This window comes from Oreochromis niloticus, linkage group LG1 (assembly GCF_001858045.2).
Source record: "Oreochromis niloticus isolate F11D_XX linkage group LG1, O_niloticus_UMD_NMBU, whole genome shotgun sequence".
Taxonomy (NCBI): domain Eukaryota; kingdom Metazoa; phylum Chordata; class Actinopteri; order Cichliformes; family Cichlidae; genus Oreochromis; species Oreochromis niloticus.
Window position 1 is genome coordinate 8,141,603 of NC_031965.2, and position 19,722 is coordinate 8,161,324.

General features: G+C 41.6%; 1 protein-coding gene across 3 annotated transcripts in view; it reads right to left on the reverse strand.

The window, feature by feature from the left end:
* The window catches only part of cemip (cell migration inducing hyaluronidase 1), a 180,920-nt gene that overhangs the window by 160,994 nt on the left and 204 nt on the right, over positions 1-19,722 (reverse strand). The window lies entirely within an intron of this gene.

Sequence of the window (19,722 nt, forward strand, 5' to 3'; positions counted from 1 at the left end):
CAGCCTCTGTTCCCACAGCCATCGTCAGCATGTTTGTGTAAAACAGGTCAGAGAGGGAAACCACAATTCATCATCATTTGTGTACAGTTTTAAGGCCTTAATAATCATTACACATTTACTAGAACTCAGTGCCGTGCGGTGACTCTTGGCAAGCAGAGACAATCCCCCATCCCCTTATGGACAAACTAAAAAATCTTCCTCCACCATTTAACCAGATAAACTGCATCAGATTACAACAAACCGTTTGTACCATCTGTCTGAACCCAATACTTCACCTTTCTGTACTTCCTGCCTTAAGAATTGTAAAGTATTCTTAATTCTATAGTTAAATATCTAATATCTTACCAAAAGTGATTTATTAGCCAACACTAACAAGAAGTGGAGGAATTTTTGAAACCTTTCCTTTAAGGAAAGAACCAATAAAATACCTGACCACTAGGGATGGTTCTTCTAGAGAACTGGTTCCTAGGTGGTTCCCATCACCATCAGAGCTTTTATTGTTAACATACTAAAGGAGGTATGAACATTTTCAGATTCCATCTTCTCTACATCACAAGTTGGGCAAGATAGTTAGCAAATTGAATCTCATCTGTTACCTGATAAGTCACTGAAGCTCGTTTACTTGCAAATACTAGCTGAGCTTCCATTCAAAACACAGGTGATAACTGATCTCAAAACAGTGAAGGTAGAGCCAGTGCTTACCTCATACACTCATCTCCCATCAGTTTACTGTCAAAACCAGCAGTTTTCTACAATGCACATGTGCAAATCACCAGAAAAAAAGCTGCTGGCCTGTCAGCTTGCCCAGTCACTGTTAATGGGAGATGGACACACCCGCAACTTGTTGAGACTTGGTAGCTTGCTCTGCATTTTTATATGGCATTACAAACACTGGACAAAAAGGCAGAGCAGTGCTGATGACCAAAAAGAATGACATCAGAGCCCATTATAACTGTCACAGATCGAAGTGTGAACAGTGCTTTCTATATAACATTTATACACATTTAATGGCTGCATTAGAGAGCAATTTGAGGATCATTATCTTGCCCAAGGATACTTTGTCATGCTGGAGCAGCGAGGGATCACCGCCAACCTTCTAATCAGTGGATGACCTGCTCTACCTCCTGAGCTACAGCCACCCTGAGATTTAGTGTCTGGACACTTGTGTGGTTACTGTTATGCAATTGTACCCACACAAACACACACACACACACGCACACACAGAGGTGCAGCTGTGCACACCTACAAATATCGACTGTCTGGTTTGGTAATCCCCTGCACTCTTAGGTGACAGCAGAGAAAGAAATTATCTGTGAGAGACAGAAAGACAAGAGTGCAACAGAACCATGGTTCAACTACCTCAAGTACTGTGACAGATTACTCTGAAAGGCTAAGTAAATATGACACTGAATATGTTATTTGACGAGTATTCTTATTATAAGAAATTAAATCCAAATTAGCCCAGAAGGACAAAGTAAGTCAAAAAACATCCATGACAAATAGCAAGGCAAGTTTTACAATAAGAATAAAGCTGTAACTTGGCTATTTTATAACAGGGAGTAATAGACTGAAGTCTGTGAGATAGTTAAGGCAGACAGCTGCAGCTGTGCTGCATCAAAAACATGTAAGATCTGAGAGCAACCAGGCTGAATAAGAGAGAAAAATCATGTGAAGGTCAGTGTGAAGAAATACACACATTTGCTCTTGAGTCAAAAGGAGCTGTAGAGTTATTTTTTGCTTTGGGATCCCCAAGTGGTTTTCCCAATCACCCAATTACTTATCAATTTACCCAGTAGCAAGATTTCCAAAATCTAAGATTATTACAATCAAAACAGATGGGATTAAAATCTATGGATGTATAAAGAACTTGAGTGATTTCACCCGCTTCTCACATACACTCATATAAACCTAAAGGTTATAAGTGTATAGAACACAAATCTTGCTTAATGCACCAGAAAGTGTAGCAAATATTAGCAAATACCTAATCTGGTTTATTTAATTATTACTCTTCTGTGGTGGAATCAATGCATTTTTTTTTTAAACTCAGCCTCATATTTATCTTTGTTAAGATGCCAGATTAACAAAGTAGCTACATTGGAAGTGAAAGTACAGATGATGAATTTAAAAAAGTATCCAAAAGAGAGCAAGACAAAAACAGAGGCACGGAGTGCTGTTTCATCCAATCACCTAATGTGAATCATCACAATTGAAGAAATTCACTTTCAGTTACTGATATAAAGGCTGCAAGCTGCATATTCCTGCAGTCCTAGTACTCCATGCCAAATCCAGAGATGGATTTGTTACTAAACTATTTCATGGGTTGTTTGAACATGGGTTTGACTCTTAAGGGCCGCTAGGCTAGACCCCACATGCTAACAAGCCCCTTGGACATGAGTGAGAGACATAAAAATAAGCCATACCGGATAGGATGTCGCCCAGATTAACAAGGTCCACGTCAGGTGTTGAGGAACCAGGACACACTGACAAACAAGGCGGTATAAGTGAGTAAGAGATGAAAATAGGGTGCTGCTGAAATGCTACTACGCAAGTAACCCCAGCGAAATTGGTTACATTAATAGGATGGATGGAATCTTTGATACCAAACATCCAGATTGACTGCGAAACAACTAGTAACTCAGTGTTCTAACATTCGGAAGATGGAACTGCTCTCACAGCTAGAGATTGAGGAGGTGCAACACAAATGCCACAGCAAGGGGGAGCCAGAACAACAGGTCAGGGGGGAGATACCATCATTACTGATTTAAGAAGGATCATTAAGTGCGAGAGGAACAGACCTGAAAGATCACGGTGAGCTTGAAACCTGGATCTCTGAGGATCTACTAGATGATGAGAATGCAGAGGACAATACCTACTGCGACCATTACCGAGACTAACAAGCTGATCCACACTACGGCAGCAGTGATCACTGAGATGCAGTACCCTCCATGAAGAAGGAGACTAGAGGCCAAGATCAGGGTAGCAACCTCCACAGCAACCTCAGCAACCTCCCTGAACAGGGTCCAGTAACCATCACAGTGGCAGACATCCAAGAAAGGGTCTCCAATATGAAGAGTTGGACAGCACCAGGCCCCGACATGGTTCATGCCTACTGGCTGAAGAAGCCGACTGTACTCCACGAGCGCCTGGCAGTACAAATGAACCAGCTGCTAGTCAATGAGAGACACCCAGAATGGCTAACTGAAGGCCAGAAAATCCTGATCCCCAAGGACCCCCAGAATCCAACTACCAGCCTCAATAACCTGTTTCAATACCACATGGAAACTCCTGTCAGACATCATATCAGTGGCTAAGAGCAACAGGCACATGGCTCAATACATGAGGGGTGCACAGAAAGGAATTGGAAAGAATACCAGAAGAGCGAAACACTGCAAGACTAGGCTGACCAACCTGTGCACTGCCTTGATTGATTATAAGAATGACTATGACTCGATCCCTAGATCGTGAAATGCCTAGAACTGTAGAAGATCAACAGGACCCTTCATCCAGAACTCAATGGGGATGTGGTGGCCAACATCACAGGTCAGCTTCAAGCCCATAGCACTGGTTACCATCAAGTGCAGGATCTACCAAGCAGATGCTCTGTCTCCACTGCTTTTCTGCATAGGTTGAACACCCTCAGTGAGATCATTGACAAGAATGACAATGGAACACAGCAATCGTCAGCCACCCCCTTTTACATGGATGACATCAAGCTGTATGCTAAGAGCCAACGAGACATCAATTCACTGACCCACTCCACCAGGATATACAGCAATGACACTGGTATGTCATTCAGATTGGAGGAGAGGTATGGTAGCCAGAACTGAGGAGATCAAATTACCACAAGGCAACACTGCAGACATCGAGGACAGAAAAGTACCTGGGAATCCCACAGGCAAATGGGAACCACAAAGAGGCCACTAGGAAAGCTGCAACCACCAAGTACCTGCAGAGGGTCAGGCAAGTCCTGAGGAGTCAACTGAATGGTAAGAACAAGAACCGAGCTATCAACACCTGATGTAAAGTGTTGATAATAACCATTAGTATGTGACTTGGGACATGTCAGAGTCCTTTGTCCATAGAGATAAGAGCTGTAGGGCTGCAACGGTTCATCAAGTCATTTAAATAATTTGATTATACAAAATTTTTGTCACAGATTCTTCTCTTCAATACTTCATTCAACGCACGATCTGTAGCACGACCAAGTGTTAAACGATGTAAACACCCACACCCACTTTTGTGACTAAAAGGCAACCTGCAATACAAACATATTTAGGAGCAAGATATGAATAAAAGGTCTGACAACATTAAGGCCACACAGCCCCTATGTTTTTACATTAAAACACTGATAACAGTAGCAGGAATGATGATGCTGGCACAGTTTAACGCGGAGCCAGACTCTTTTATACATTGCGAAGAGCAAAGAGGTGAAGTGGTTACCGAGAGACCAGGCTGAGTGAAAGAAAACATGTTTCTAGTGTACAAACAACAGCAATGTTCCTGTAATCACCGTTAAATCCTATGTTGGGAAAAAGCGAGTGGGTGTCCTTCATCAAACCACCAGATCAACAAACTCAGGCGTGAAGAAAAGCAAACTTTATAGCTGCTCCATCTACAGCTGTTTGTTTGACACAGTGAAATCTGCAGTAAGTCTTCAGAAATTGTAAAATATGCAGATGAATGCATATTTTCAAGCTCCTTAGATTGGATGACTGAGAACGTTCAAACAAAGGCAGATGAACTGTTAACTTACTCAGATACTGTGTTAAAGTTGACGGCAGCCATCCTATTTTACATGCATAACTGCTGTTAACTAAGTGTATTAGACCATGTTAGACCATATTTCAAGGCTTTCGTAACATTTTTCAGATTGAAAGGGAAATAATATAAAATACTGTCTCAATTAAATTTCATTAATACTTAAAAACTATAAAAAATAAAAGCTTTTTTCTAGGACTGTCAGCATTAACACGTTAATGCGGCATTAAAGCAGCTTAAACGCATTAATGCAGCCATCACGATTAACGCAATTAAAGTTTTTAACGCACTCAACCCATCTGGAGCGCAGAATGGACAAACTTTGGACAAACTGCCCAAAATGCGCTGACAGAAACATTTCAGGGATTTTGAGTCAGTCTGTGCTCCCAATGGGAAAATTGTTAACCGCGTTAGTCGTTAACGCGGTTAAGCCGCATTAACGCACAGTAACCCCATTACATGGATTGAATAGCCCGTTTTAACGAGTTAACACGGGCGTTAATGCATTAACACTGACAGCACTACTTTTTTCACAAGCCAGTAAAAATATAAATGGGCCATTAAAGCCACTGACCTAAGGATTGTTAGGTTGGACATTGAATTATTATTAATATTAAGTAACATCTACACCATCATAAGTTCTTTTAAAACAGCACAGAAATTTGCCTCCTATAATGTCAGAAGTCCTTCCAAGAAGACTAAATGAAGAACAGTAAAGGTAATTTTTTTATGCCTCACTTTAGATTGTATATATATCTTATTTTATTTGACTTTGACTGTACTTGACATTATGTATATGTTTTTGCATTTAAGAAAATGATTCCTTTAAAAATCTACATTTCAATATGCCATATGCATAAAATCAAAGGGATTACTTGGTTTTTCTGACAGACACAGTATGCAGTTCAAATTTTAAAAATTGCAATTTCTAAAATGGAAACCAATTAGCAGTTCATTCTCAAAGACAGGAAAGTTTTTTCTGTTTTGAATATTTATTATTGCTCATTGGCGATCGTGGCTCAAGAGTTGGGAGTTCGCCTTGTAATCGGAAGGTTGCCGGTTCGAGCCCCGGCTCGGACAGTCTCGGTCGTTGTGTCCTTGGGCAAGACACTTCACCCGTTGCCTACTGGTGGTGGTCAGAGGGCCCGGTGGCGCCAGTGTCCGGCAGCCTCGCCTCTGTCAGTGCGCCCCAGGGTGGCTGTGGCTACAACGTAGCTTGCCATCACCAGTGTGTGAATGGGTGAATGACTGGATATGTAAAGCGCTTTGGGGTCCTTAGGGACTAGAAGGTGCTATATAAATACAGGCCATTTACCATTAATAAGACAAAAATATTTCTTATCTAATTACTTGATTAATCAGTGGCATAATTGATAGATTACTCCATCCACTTCCGCTTATCCTTTTTCAGGGCCGCGGGTGGGCTGGAGCCTATCCCAGCTGTCTTAGGGCGAGAGGCAGGGTACACCCTGGACAGATCGCCAGTCTGCCTCACTGCTAACACATTAACACAGACAACCAGAGTTTTCAATTAACCTATCCCCACTAACTGCATCTCTTTGCACTGTGGGAGGAAGCCAGAGCACCCACCCAAACAATGAGAGAACATGCAAACTCCATACAGAAAGGTGGAATTGAATTCAGGACCTTCTTGCTGTGAAGCAACAGTGCTAAGCACCATGCCACCATGCTGCCCTTTGATAGATCACTCGATTACTAAAATCACTGATAGCTGCACCCCCCATTTCTGATTTGCTTTATTGTCCAGTGTTCACCAGTGCTATCATAGGCAGTAGAAAGCATTAGTGAATTCACATGCAGCATCACAGCACAGTAGTACAGCGCCTATACATTATGTTGCCAACACTTCCAGCACCTTCCTCTTTCTCAGTATTTCTCTTTTTAATTTTACTGAAATCTTGCATATTTGTGGTAATCACGGGTTGGTAATGAATGCCAATACATGTTTAATTTTCTTTGAATGTGATAGTATATCAAAATACTGCTACCCCTAGCCTGATACTAAAAATTAGTAAAAATAGTAAAAAACAATTGGGAGGAATGGAGTGCCCAGTCTGAACCCAAGTAGTGTTCTGTTATTAGACTTCTATGCTAATCACAGTCTGTCCATAACAAACTTATATTTGAACATAAGCGTGTTCATATGTACACATGGTAACAGGACACCCGAGTTGGTAATACCTAAATCAGATGATGGACACTGGAGGTAAAGGAAGCCATCAAGCTGAGTCCTGTCGGGGTTGATTAGCTTGTGAGACTCCGTAGCAGCTGACATGCAACGGCAGATCAAGCAGAGTGTAGCTCTGGCAGTAGCGAAACAAAACCTCGGGTGTGGGAGAAGTTTGATGTGGCCTTGGAACATGGAAGACTTTCTGGTTGTCCTTTAAGCAAACGGCTTAAAGGCAAACCATCAGCCAACTCAGGAGGGGAAGGGGGTGCTTTACTCACATGGTGTATAGTGTCAGGGTGCTGCGTACTTTAACCGAAGATATAGCCAGGGGATGGAAGGACTACTTTGAGGATCTCCTCACTCCCTTTCTCAACTCTTCTGTAGAAGAAGCAGACTCTGGAGACAAGGGAAATTGACTCGTGCATCTATTGAGTGAGCTCACTAATGTAGTTAAACACCTCCTTGGTGGCAGGTCCCCTTTCTAAATTCACTGGATGTTGAAGAGCCATCTTCAGCCTATTGTGTCCAAAAGTCCACGTGGCGCCAGGACACCCTGATCGATTTTGTAATCATATCATCAGATCTGCAGCTGTATGTTCTGGACACTCGGGTGAAGAAAGGTGCTGATCAGTTGGGGGTCGCTGTAGCTCACCTACTGATCGGAGGGTTGGTGGTTCGATCCCTGGCTCCTCCAGTCTGCATGTCAAGTATCCTTGGGCAAAGTACTAACCCCAAGTTGCTCTCTGATGCATCCATCAGAGTGTGAATGTGTGTGAATGTAGTTAGAAAGCACACCATTTAGAGAAAGTACTTGTGAGAACAGGTGGGATTTGGTGAATGTGGCATGTTGTATGCCGGGAGAGTAGAAAGGTGCTATCAGTCGCTCAGGGAGTTGGGAAGCGCATCTGTAACCGGAAGGTTGCCGGTTCGATCCCTGGGCTCTCTATCCTGGTCGTTGTGTCCCTGGGCAAGACACTTTACCCTACCGCCTACTGGTGTTGGCCAGAGGGGCCGATGGCGCGATATGGCAGCCTCGCTTCTGTCAGTCTGCCCCAGGGCAGCTGTGGTTACGACTGTAGCTTGCCTACACCAGTGTGTGAATGTGAGAGTGAATGAATAGTGGAATTGTAAAGCGCTTTGGGTGCCTTGAAAAGCGCTATATAAATGCAATCTATTATTATTATCAGTCCATTTACCATTTCCCAACTGATCACCACCTGGTGGTGAATTGGATAAGTTGGTGAGGGAGAATGCTGGATGACTTGGGGCGCCTAAAAGTATATGAGCACTGGAAATAAAAGTGCACGAGATCTTCAACTCCCACCTTGGACAGAGCTTCAACAGCATTCCGAGGGAGATTGAGGACACTGAATTTGAATGGACCATGTTCAGCACCTCCAATGCTGACGCTGCTGCACTGGGCTGCGACTGCAAGGTGGTTGGTGCCTGTTGTGTTGGTATCCCCGAACCAGATGGTGGACACCGGAGGTAAAGGGAACCATCAGGCTAAAGAAGGAGTCCTAGAAGCCTTGGTTAGGTTGTGGGACTTCGGAAGCAGCTGATAGGTACTGACAGGCCAAGCGGAAGTGGCTCGGGCAGTGGCTGAAGCAAAAACTCAGTATGGGAGGAGCTCGGAGAGGCCATGGAAAAGACTTGAAGACTGCCTCGAAGAGATTCTGGTAAACCGTCAGGGGACTTGGGGGAGAAAGTGGTGCTCTACCTGCACTGTGACTTTGAGCGCAGATATTGTTTAGTGGTGGAAGGAAAACTTTGAGAACCTTCCTAATCCCACTGACACGTCTTTCATAGAGAAAGCAGAGTCTGGGCATGAGGGGACGACTCATCAATCACCGGGGTTGAGGTAAACGAGGCAGTTAAACAAATACTCCTTTATGGCAGGGACATTGGGGTGGATGAGGTTTACCCTGAATTCCTGAAGGCTTTAGATGTTATAGGGCTGTCTTGGATGACACACCTCTACAGTGTTGCGTGAAGATCGACAGCAGGTTGGTGCTGCATATACTGTGATCTGGACACTGTACCGGTCCATCTTGGTGAAAAGAGAGCTGAGAAAAAAATGGAGCTCTCAATTTACCAGCTGATCTACGTCCACACCCTCACCTATGGTCATGATCTTTGGGTAGTGTCTGAAAGAACGAGATCGTGGATACAAGCAGTGGAAATAAGCTTTCTCCGTAGGGTGGCTGGCCTTTCAGAGATATGGTGAGGAGTTCAGTGTTTCTCCCCCACATTTGTTGTTTGAATTTGGGTTATTTATTTTGTGAGAATGCTGCCATTAAACTTTTTTATAACACCTGTACTGGGTTTCCAGAGTTGTTGTGTTATCCCCTCCTGCCCTCGAGGAGATGTAACACAAGTGGGGGCTCGTCTGGGATCTCGAGGAGATGTAACATTCAGTAATTGGATGTGGGGCTCCAAGTTGAGCTGCTTCTCCTCCACATCAAAAATAGCCATGTCCCACCGGGATGAGTCCCCGGGGCAGACCCAGGACACGCTCAAGAGATTATATCTCTTGGCTGGCCTGGTAGCGCTTGGTTTTCCCCTGGATAAGGTGGAGGAGGTGGTCGGGGAGAGGGAGATCTGGGCCTCTCTGCTTATGCAGCAGTCTGAGCAGAGAGGCCCAGACCAGCCCAGACTAATGCCTAAGCAACCCACAATCCGGCCCCAGAAGAAGATAGATGGATGGATGTGTGATTGCAGTTATAACTGCAATCACACATCCATCCATCTATCCTCCTTCCTTTTTGAGCCCTGAGTTGGGGCTATGATGACATGAGGTGTTGCCGCTGCTTTCACACATAGCAGTATTATAGCCAATCCCTGAATTCTTTTCAAGACAGATAGACACTTTCAATTTCACACATAACCACCCATGTCAGACTGCATACATTAGAGCCATCGATTTGACATCACAGTGAATTATGAGCTTGAAACATACAGGTTTCCATTTAACTGCATCAGATTATTGATGAAAATCTGTACGTGGCAGGTTGTCATTAGCCAGGCATTATCTTCTGGTCGTCTATTGGCTTTTAAATAAGCAGATGCTTTCATCAGAAAAATAGAAGGTAATTAAAATCTACCACAGAAAGACGTGAAAAGAAAATAATATGCTTTTTACCTCCCATCTGCAGTGGAATTAAACAATGACACCATTATATTCCTGGTATCGACAAACCCTGATGCCCTTTTCACATATTTGTTATTTAGATCTACCAGTATGTATTTCTGGGCTAAACTTCAGCATGTTCCAACTGTAATACTAGTACTTTGACAGGAAATTGCAGAGGTAGATACATGCTGCACTTTTTGTGCCGCAATCTAAAAAAAAAAAATCTGTCCCTGTCATTCCCTTCACCCTAGGAGGGAAATCATACACACACAGACACACACTGTGTGGACGACCTGTAGACAGAGGAAGATTTTCAGTTCGTCTTCCAACATCTGGTGGGTCTTATGAATACAAAATACTACTGCTGTGACTAAGAGCATGTTTGAACTAACAATTCACACAACAGTAAAGAAAATAGATTCTCTCAGTACCCTCAGAAATATCTCTACTATGCCTTGCTGCTCGCTGAGCATCTATTTGCCCAGTTTTTGAGATACAATGTGGGAAGCGTCTGTTTCTCAACATCTCCTTTTTCCTGAAACTGCAGAATCGACATTTCTGTGTTTAAAACACAAAAATGTAGAGAACAAATTACCTTTAATAGTCCCATATATTTCTTGATAAAATTTGATAAAATCACATTAGTACAAAAAAATTTAATTAACATTGCTGTAACACAGTTGCAGCACTAGAATATTGTGTGGGCTGGGCACAGCTCAAAAATCATGAGCCAGGTTCCATATGGGTCAAAGCACAACTCACCTGATATCTGACCCATATTAGGACTTGTAGCTGAGTTGAGTAATTCAGATCTACATTGCCAATAAAATCTAATAATATTTGGAAAACATTCCTTTCAATCTGGATTGTTCATTTAAAATGAGATTTTTAAACTGTGTATCATTCCTCAAATTATCATTTTATGTGTAATTTTGTAATTTAGCCTCTATGCACCACAAAACTTTCAGCTTTAGTTTAGGAAGTTTAAGTACTGAATTACCTGTTTTGCAATACAGCAAGTTTTACAAATAGACCTCCATTTTCAAAGCCTCAACATTAAATGGACAAACTAGCATAATTTAAATTGTAAAGAATATTGTTAATACTTGGATAAAAATCTTTTGCAGTCAATGACTAGCTGAAGTCTGGAATTCATTACATTATAAATGCTGCATTTTCTCCCATTAAATACTCTCAAGCTTTTACTGCCCATACATTCAGTTTCTTCTTGTGTGTGGGTCTTTGTGAGATAGAAAAGTATACGAAGTGGCTCCCAACTGCCCAATTTTCTGAATGTGAGCAGAAAACATAGCCCTGTACACTTTAGAACTCATCTTATTACTTCTGCCAGCAGTCACATCATCAATAAACGCAAGTTAGCCAGCTCCACTAGCAGCCACAAACAAATGTCCAAACAAATGGCTGTAAATATTGTCCTCACTCTACCACAAGTTTATTTGAGATCGGAGACTTTGCTTGGTCAATAAGGGAATATAAATTACTAATAGCTATGAAAAGACAACACTGTCACTGTCCATAAGATGTTAATAATGTGTAAGATATAGGGTAGCTAATTAACTATTGCATGCTTATATTTGGTACAGATGGATCCAACCATCTCTCCATCCAAATCAGGTTTGCAGGAGCCTATCCCAGCTGCCACTGGGCAAAAGGCAGAGATTAATAATAACTAATTATTACATTTTTTTTTATATCACAAAGGTTGTTGAGTGAAAATCAACTGCCTCAATCATACTAGTCCACTGCCATGCACACATACGCATGTAGATTAGCCAGCTTTGGGTCATGGCAAAGATGGAGAGCTGAATAAACCTGTTTTTGTTTATTGGCTAAAGTTTTAATAATGGATTGGTTGCAACAAAATCTTCCACAAATATACTGCAAACATTCAATTCAATTTTATTTATATAGCGCCAAATCACAACAAAAGTCGCCTCAAGGCGCTTCATAGGTACAGAGAAAAACCCAACAATCATATGACCCCCTATGAGCAAGCACTTTGGCGACAGTGGGAAGGAAAAACTCCTTTTTAACAGGAAGAAACCTCCGGCAGAACCAGGCTCAGGGAGGGGCGGGGCCATCTGCTGCGACCGGTTGGGGTGAAACATTCCTACTGTCCCTTCAACATGACAATCTACCAACAAATGAGACAAAGATTTTTAATCAATTCTTGCAATACAAAGCATAGGAAGTTAAATCTGTTGGTGCTGCTGGTGAATATGAGGAGATTAAAGTTAATTAATTAAAGCCTGGACCAGCTGGAAAAGACAAACAGGATTAGTGTTTATGTGGTGGTGATGATGTGAAGGTGATATTCTTTTATGATAAACAATCACATCATCAGGTGCAGGGAGGCATCCTCTAATATGAAAATGCGGGAGTCTCTCAGGTCTATGTCAAAGCTGTTTTAGATAGAGTAAGTACATCAAAAGATGTAAGAGATCATAATGCATCCGTGAATCTGGCAGTGGTGAGCCGTTGGGAGGAATCTAAAAATAGGAATAAATTAAAACGTACTAAAGTAAAGCAATCTCTCTTTCCTTTAATCTCAGACAGGCACTGTCATGAAGCTCCTCGCCCGTTTGAATTCATCCTTTACATTATAGCTATTTTGTGGCTACAATTGTCTATTGTCACTGAAAGCTCAGCTTATTTTGTGCTCATTGAAGACTGTAGCTCTCTCTATTATACGGGTGTGTCTGTCTCCAATTAACAATGACTGAAGATGGGCAAGCTGAGAGGCCAGCAGCTTGTTCAAAGTTATGGCCTGTGCTTCATACACGTCAAGTAATTAGCAAGTACAAAAACTTCAGAGATTTAGCATCATAACAGATAAGTTTCATCTTGCTTCTCTACACATGTTAATAACTCCTTTAGTACACTAACAAGGAACGCTCTGAAAGGGGATGGCACTTCTGACCACGTCCATAAAATAGGCAAGTTGACCAAGTTCAGGCTCAGCGGTACGTTTAAGTTAGCATGTAAGAGAATGTCTGAATGCAGCACTTTTAACCAGCCGTTTTACCAACACGCCACCTTCAAATTTCATTCATATTTTAAACCCATCCGAAGAAACTGACAGAACCGTATCACACTTTCCTCAAGCCTTTTAAATTAGCTGAATTTTTTGTTAATATATTTTAATATAAACTTTCATACTATACTTCTGAGCTCATAAGCAGATTTTTTAGAGACATGTAGTCCTCACAGGAAAGCCACTGCAAACATGATTTATTAACATGATGCTGAACATTGAATGAAATATAAAGTATTTAAAATGACTCTCATCTCACGCAGCAGTTATATTAATCAATTTGACACAGATGAAGAACATTTTTCTGCAGAATAATCATAATCACGATTTTCCACTAAGTTTTATGTCTAGTGAGGCGTTTTATTTTTATATACACTCTAAGGGGAATCATGACAAGGATGGTAGGACGTCAACCACAGTGAAAAATCAGAAGAAGAAAAGACATGCGCTTGAAGTCAGAAATAAAATCCAAACCATAATCATCACAACACAGGCAGTTCCACGCAAAACTCTGAGAGCAATGGAAAGAAGGAAGGTGAGAGTTAGTGAGTGAGCGAGCAGCCATCAGGAAGACTGACAAGTACCTGCTGGTTAACCAATCAAACCCAGTGTCGGCTGACAAGGAACAAAAGACTACAGTTGTTATACATGTGAAAATCACAGCTGACAGATATATCAGAACGAAGGAACACAAGAAAAACTGACAAGTACCAAGGGTTGAAGGAACACCTGAATCAGATGGATGGTTAAGTTCAAAGTGCTCCCACTGGTAACAGGAGCTGTAACCCCCACACCCATCCCACCCCACCCCAGCAGATTCTATGCTCAACATCCCAGGTCTCTTTTAGGAGGAATGCACAGATATTGCTAAGAATCTGCACAGAGCCCTAAGGCAAAAGTCTGAGGAAGGCAAACAAACCACCACCCAGGGTGGAGGGAGACCTTTCTTTTTTATACACGGATGGATTTGAAGGTTTTATCATTGAAGCTTTAATGACCATCTTTAAAGCTTCAGTGTGAGGGAGCATAAATTATTGATCTAGCAGGCAGTACATTTCTTTCTCTCTCACTCGCTGCATGTTTCACCTTGTTCTGTTGCAGCTCGTTCAGTTCAGTGAATTTAGACTGTAAATGAAAAATCACAATAACTACATGAGAGCAACAGAATAAATTGGTGTTAATTACAACGCAAAATTGAATTTCTACAAGATAGCAAAGCACCAAGGATAGCAAAGAGCTTGAATGGGCCATTAATAAATTCATGGCTAAAATAATAGTTCTGTGCACATCTGGTGAGCAGGTGTTAGTTTGTAGCAGGACAGTCTTTGTTGTTCAACATAATCTGCTTGTCAGCCTTTTATCAACATGCTGGCAATATGTATCCGATATATTCTGGAAACTCCTGGAAGTCCTTTCGTAGTCAACAAAGGTAAATTGAATATTGCAACTCAAAAAGTGGATAAACAAAAATTTCATTGGGTGTATGCTACACTACACCCTTTTCTCTGTACTTTGATCTAAATTGGGCTCCTGGGATCCAAACAAAAAGGGTGTGGCATACACCCTTTTTGTGTGTTTTTTGTGTGTTGTGTAATTTCAGCACGAGCTTTTAAGTAGCTGCTGTATGTGCGTTTTAAGCAGCAGAGGCGCATGCACACGCAGGTTGAGGTGGATCTCTCTCTGTATTCTGTCTGTCTGGATCACAACATCCACAAAAATAACAGGCTTGCACACAAAGCCAAAATATCTGTCTGTTTCAATGCCAGGGCAATGCCTGGAATCAATTTATACCCAGTTGTTCATGCAAGCTTCTCATTGCATATCATTAAGAACATGGACTGGGTGGAGGTGCTTTAAGTCAGGTTGACCCAGCTTCTGTTGCAGACTACAAAGTCCAGACAAGAAAGCAGCCAATCCAAACAATTTCACATCAAATTAAGAAATGATGGAAGGGTCAAGGGTAAAAAAAGAAAGACAAAAAGCATCAAAAGCTTTTGTCTTGGCCATTTCATTTATGAATACAACGTTCTTCTTAAAAATATACCAGAGGAGAAAGCAGAGAGAAGTACAGCTGACAGGCCTGACTGGAAGGGAGAAAAATTTTCCTCTTTCACTTGAGGCTAAAAAGCTGATGGTTTCCTCAAGTAAACTGTGGCCTTTGGCTGCCGGCCCAGTCATGCACGGCAGTAGCGCTTTGCCAGTTCTTCCCACTGACTATACGTCGTTGACTGTGTGTGTGGAAAGTAAATGTTTTTTTTCCTCTGCCAACAGTTGTGTTCCTCACTTTGGGAATGGAATGCTTACAGTAGACATAATACAAGAAAAGCCAGAGATTTCAGACATATTTGTATGTGTGTGTGTGTATGTAAAGTTTTCTTACTCACTTGCTATGAGAAATGAGATTCTGAGATCTTAAGACTAGTTCAAGTACAACTCTATGAACATTTTTAAAGGTCCCTAAGCTCTACATCTGTAACTCACTGTGGGATTTGCATTTCTACAAGTGTCGTCATGAGCAAGGTGAAAACATGCTTTAACATTACATTATATACATTATAAGTCAAGTACAGGTTATACCACCAAGCTTGCAATTTCCTCTGAACACAAACAAGAGTTTAGTCAGGAATAGCCATGAACTAAGAGAGAAAAGCAAACTTTTTCAAAGACAAGATTGTTTTTCTCAGAAAAGCAGAAGAGAATGAAAGTAGGAAAGAATATTTTTGGTGGATGAATTGTGAGCTGACAAAGCCAAATTTGACATTTGAGTATGTCGACTGTAGCAGTGTGCTGTATACAGGTAATACTGACAAACTTTAGGAAAGGAACTTGAGCTACCCCTCATTTCAGCCTGAATGTCTTGTACTTTTTTAAGTGTCATCTTTAACAAAAGTTCTGTAGGCTTTCAGAAGGTCTTTCTAAACATAATCTGCCTCTTCACTCATATTTAGTCCAGTCCTTGTACATAAACATTTTCAGAGGAATGTCTTTTGTTGTTCCTTTGCTACTTATTACTGACCTCTGAAGAATACAAAAGGCACATAACAATTTAGCAAAGAACCAATTTTAAATTGTATTTTTAAGCACTTTGTCGCTAGCAGCCTGTCACAAAAAACACAATTTGTTTAAAATTCTTCAGCTGAATCTATGAAAAAATGCCAAAGTAATGCAGTTTGACAGCCATTAAAATTGTACTGTTGCACTAAGAAGGTGATTCCCAAAGAACTACTACCTACAAACTTGGCACATGTTGGCATGGTTCTACAGCAAATGAACAGTATTCAAAATTCATCTTCTTAAGAAACAGGGCAGGAAAAACAATGCAGCAAATACCTGGCACAACACCTGACTGAGTTGATCCATCAACTGTTTGCCGACGCCACAACAGAAATGGTGCCAGCGGAAAATGCAAAACGTTTGATGGAGTGACAAATCCAATCTTAAGATTCTTGGCTCAAATCTTTGTCAGTATGTATAGAGGAGGTCAGGAAAGAGGTACAGTGAGTGTCAACAGCAATCTGTAAAGAATGGTCAGTCACAGCTGGTGCTACATTTTACACAGTGTGGGGGGTCTTGTCAGAATCGATGGCAGAAAAAGTACTGTCAGGTTTCAGTCCACCGTGTGTCTGATTGGCAGTGGCTTCGTTTTTCCAACATAACAATGATGTGATACTGAAAAAGAACAACAAAAATAAAAAACAAAAAAAATTCAGGGTGTATGAAAAAGAATAAATTGATTTCAATGTGTTATTTACTGCCATTCACTGGTAATGATCAAAACATGTATTGTTAGAGAGGGAGATTTGCAAGTTTCACGTGGCTGGCAGCAGGTAGCATAACAACAGCACTGGCTCGAGACATGCTCACAGTATGGAACAAATAGTGTCCAGAGGGGAAGTCACTGAGCACTTGTAAACATTTCAAGTTTTGTATTTTAAAATTTACCACAGGTTTCCATGTACATTACTTTAAGAAAACAGATTATTCTTTTTGATTCACCCTATAGATGTTTTCACCTGTGGTTTGGGGTAAATACGACCCTTTAGAAAACCTTTTTTTTTAACCCGTGACAGTGTACCAACAACGCAACACTACAGTTATCAGACAATGCTCCTAAGTTCAACACATCACACACTGTGTCCCCTTAACTAGAAGCAGTAGCATTTCTTGAACAAAGAACAACTGTATCAGTTCTTTGAGGCTTAAATTACATTTTGATGTAAGTGACAAACACCTCTAGTTTAACACAATAATCACAACAAAAGTAAAGAAGCTGGTCAGATAGTACAAAACCACAAAGTATCTGTTAGAAGTGAGTTGGTGGTGGGAATAAACAAAACAGTGGATTAAACCAAATTACTTCTTCCTCCTTCCCAACAGAACGTCAATGCAATGAAATATTAGTCTTTGATAGACCAAGCCACAGCAGCTGATCCCAGACCAGTCCCTGAGGATCAGACACATCAGAGCAGCTGCCGATTCAGAAGTGATGCAAGTCTATAATAAGAAGAGCTCTCTGACAGCTTCTTACTGACACACACACACACACACACACACACACACACACACAAACACACACAAACACCAGATCTTGCAACAGCTTGTACATTTGCAAGTCAGCTATAGATGAAAGGAAATTCCACTGGCTTACACCTTCACTCGTGTAACCCTTACTCCTAACTCCAGCTGCACAGCCCAGCACTCATCTCTCCCACTCAGCTCATTTATGTTCAAGATTTTCTACACGCCTTCATATTCTCTGCTGATATTCTGACAACCTCCCCAGGCTGAGTCTCTTCTTGCTAGCACTTTAGTCAGTCTGAGTTAGTTGCATAACCATTTTTGTAAGAGCAGGCCACTCAGAACCAAATAATTTTGACAAGAATGCTACACATTGTACATATGAACGTAAACTGTGGTTTTGTATATGTATTGTGGTCCCATATCAAATTCATTGTTGTCCAGAGAGGATGCCATGATGATGGCAAGTTGAACAGCACCACAATAAGACAGCGGTGAGCCACAGACATCTCTGCAGCATCATCACTCCATCAGGCCAAGCACAGGTTCCAAATGACTTGCACATTTTGTAGCAGAAACATTTATCAAGATTTAAAGAAGGCAGTACAGACACATGCTCAAGTAATAATTATCTGTATGTCAAAATGCTGACATGAAGACAGTGCAATAGTGTGGTGTCATTAACATGGTATTAAACTGAAATTAGTTTAATCTCATTTTGTTACAGGCTTTAAACAACTGTGAGCTAACTAGGAACAACTAAAAAACAAAGTTACATATTGATATTTGCATTAGGTTTTGAGATCTGAGCTTACTCTGAAATTATGCACCACCTGGCTTAGATGACTCCATTTCTCTCAAATTTGTGTTGACCTGTGCACCATCTCTGTAAGCCGTTTGTGTATATCCATAACATCAAACACTTACCCAAGTCATCTAACTTCTTAATGCAATACATTCTATGTTAAACAAAAACTCAATTTAATACTCAGAACTGGTTAGCTATACTCACTATAGTTATACTACAGCTAGCGCTGGCTGTGGAGTTCCACACATGAAAGGCTTTTGCACGTTTCTCCTGCTAATCCAGCAGCAGAAAATCTTAGTGTTACACATCAGTTTGGTCGATGGTAGTACATTTTTTCTCTAATTTTTTTCTCCCTTTTTTTGTTTTGTTTTGTTTTCTCAATGATGGCTAGCAAATGTGCATGACCACCACCTGCAGGTGGTAGCGGAATATTGCATCCAACCATCCCATCAATTTGTCTCACATTCTTTTGTCTCACCCATTAATGTGGTCTGACAGAGAATGTTACAAACAGTTGTTGAGTCGGATGCATAGACAGAAGCTTGGGGTGGTGTGTTTGAGAATTTTAAACTTTGAACTACTACTCAGCTACCGCCCGGAGATTATGTAGGATGATGGTCACTAACCTGTTGGAGCAGAGTGGAGAGCAGACTCCACTTGCTTCCTCTGGTGGTGAACAGCAGCGCGGGAATAAAACGTGCTCAAGGTTTTTGTTGTTGTTGTTGTTGTTGTTGGGTTTTTTTTTTTGCTCTATTTGTGGCTGAGCTTGTAACATTCTCAGACAGATGTACTGTCACACTCTTGAGCTCAGGTTATATTTTATAGATGCTGCCCACAAATGAAAAGCTGCTCCTGGCAGCATCTGAAGGCGCAGCCGCCACAGAGGACCGCTCTAAGCCGGCTGCGTTCAGAAAGGTACTCGCCACATTTGTACTCTCACAGTTTCAGCCTGCGGTTTGCAGCTGCACGCAGCTGATGCGGGCTGTTTGGTGGGCAAGTTATCAGGCGTGTGCCGAATGCTGCACGGTCCAATCAGCACCAAGTGTTCGGGAGCGCTTAGCTTTGCCCGCAAGTCGTGGCAGGACGGGCGACGTACGTTCAGCAAACCTGCCCGGACCCGCTGCTGAGTCCACCTGGTGAACTGCGATCTCCTCAGTAACACGCGATAAGCGCACTTAAAACACATTCACACGCATCTTTTCCCTGCACACCTGTGGATCGCCGTGACCAACAAACACATAACCCCTCACCACAACCTC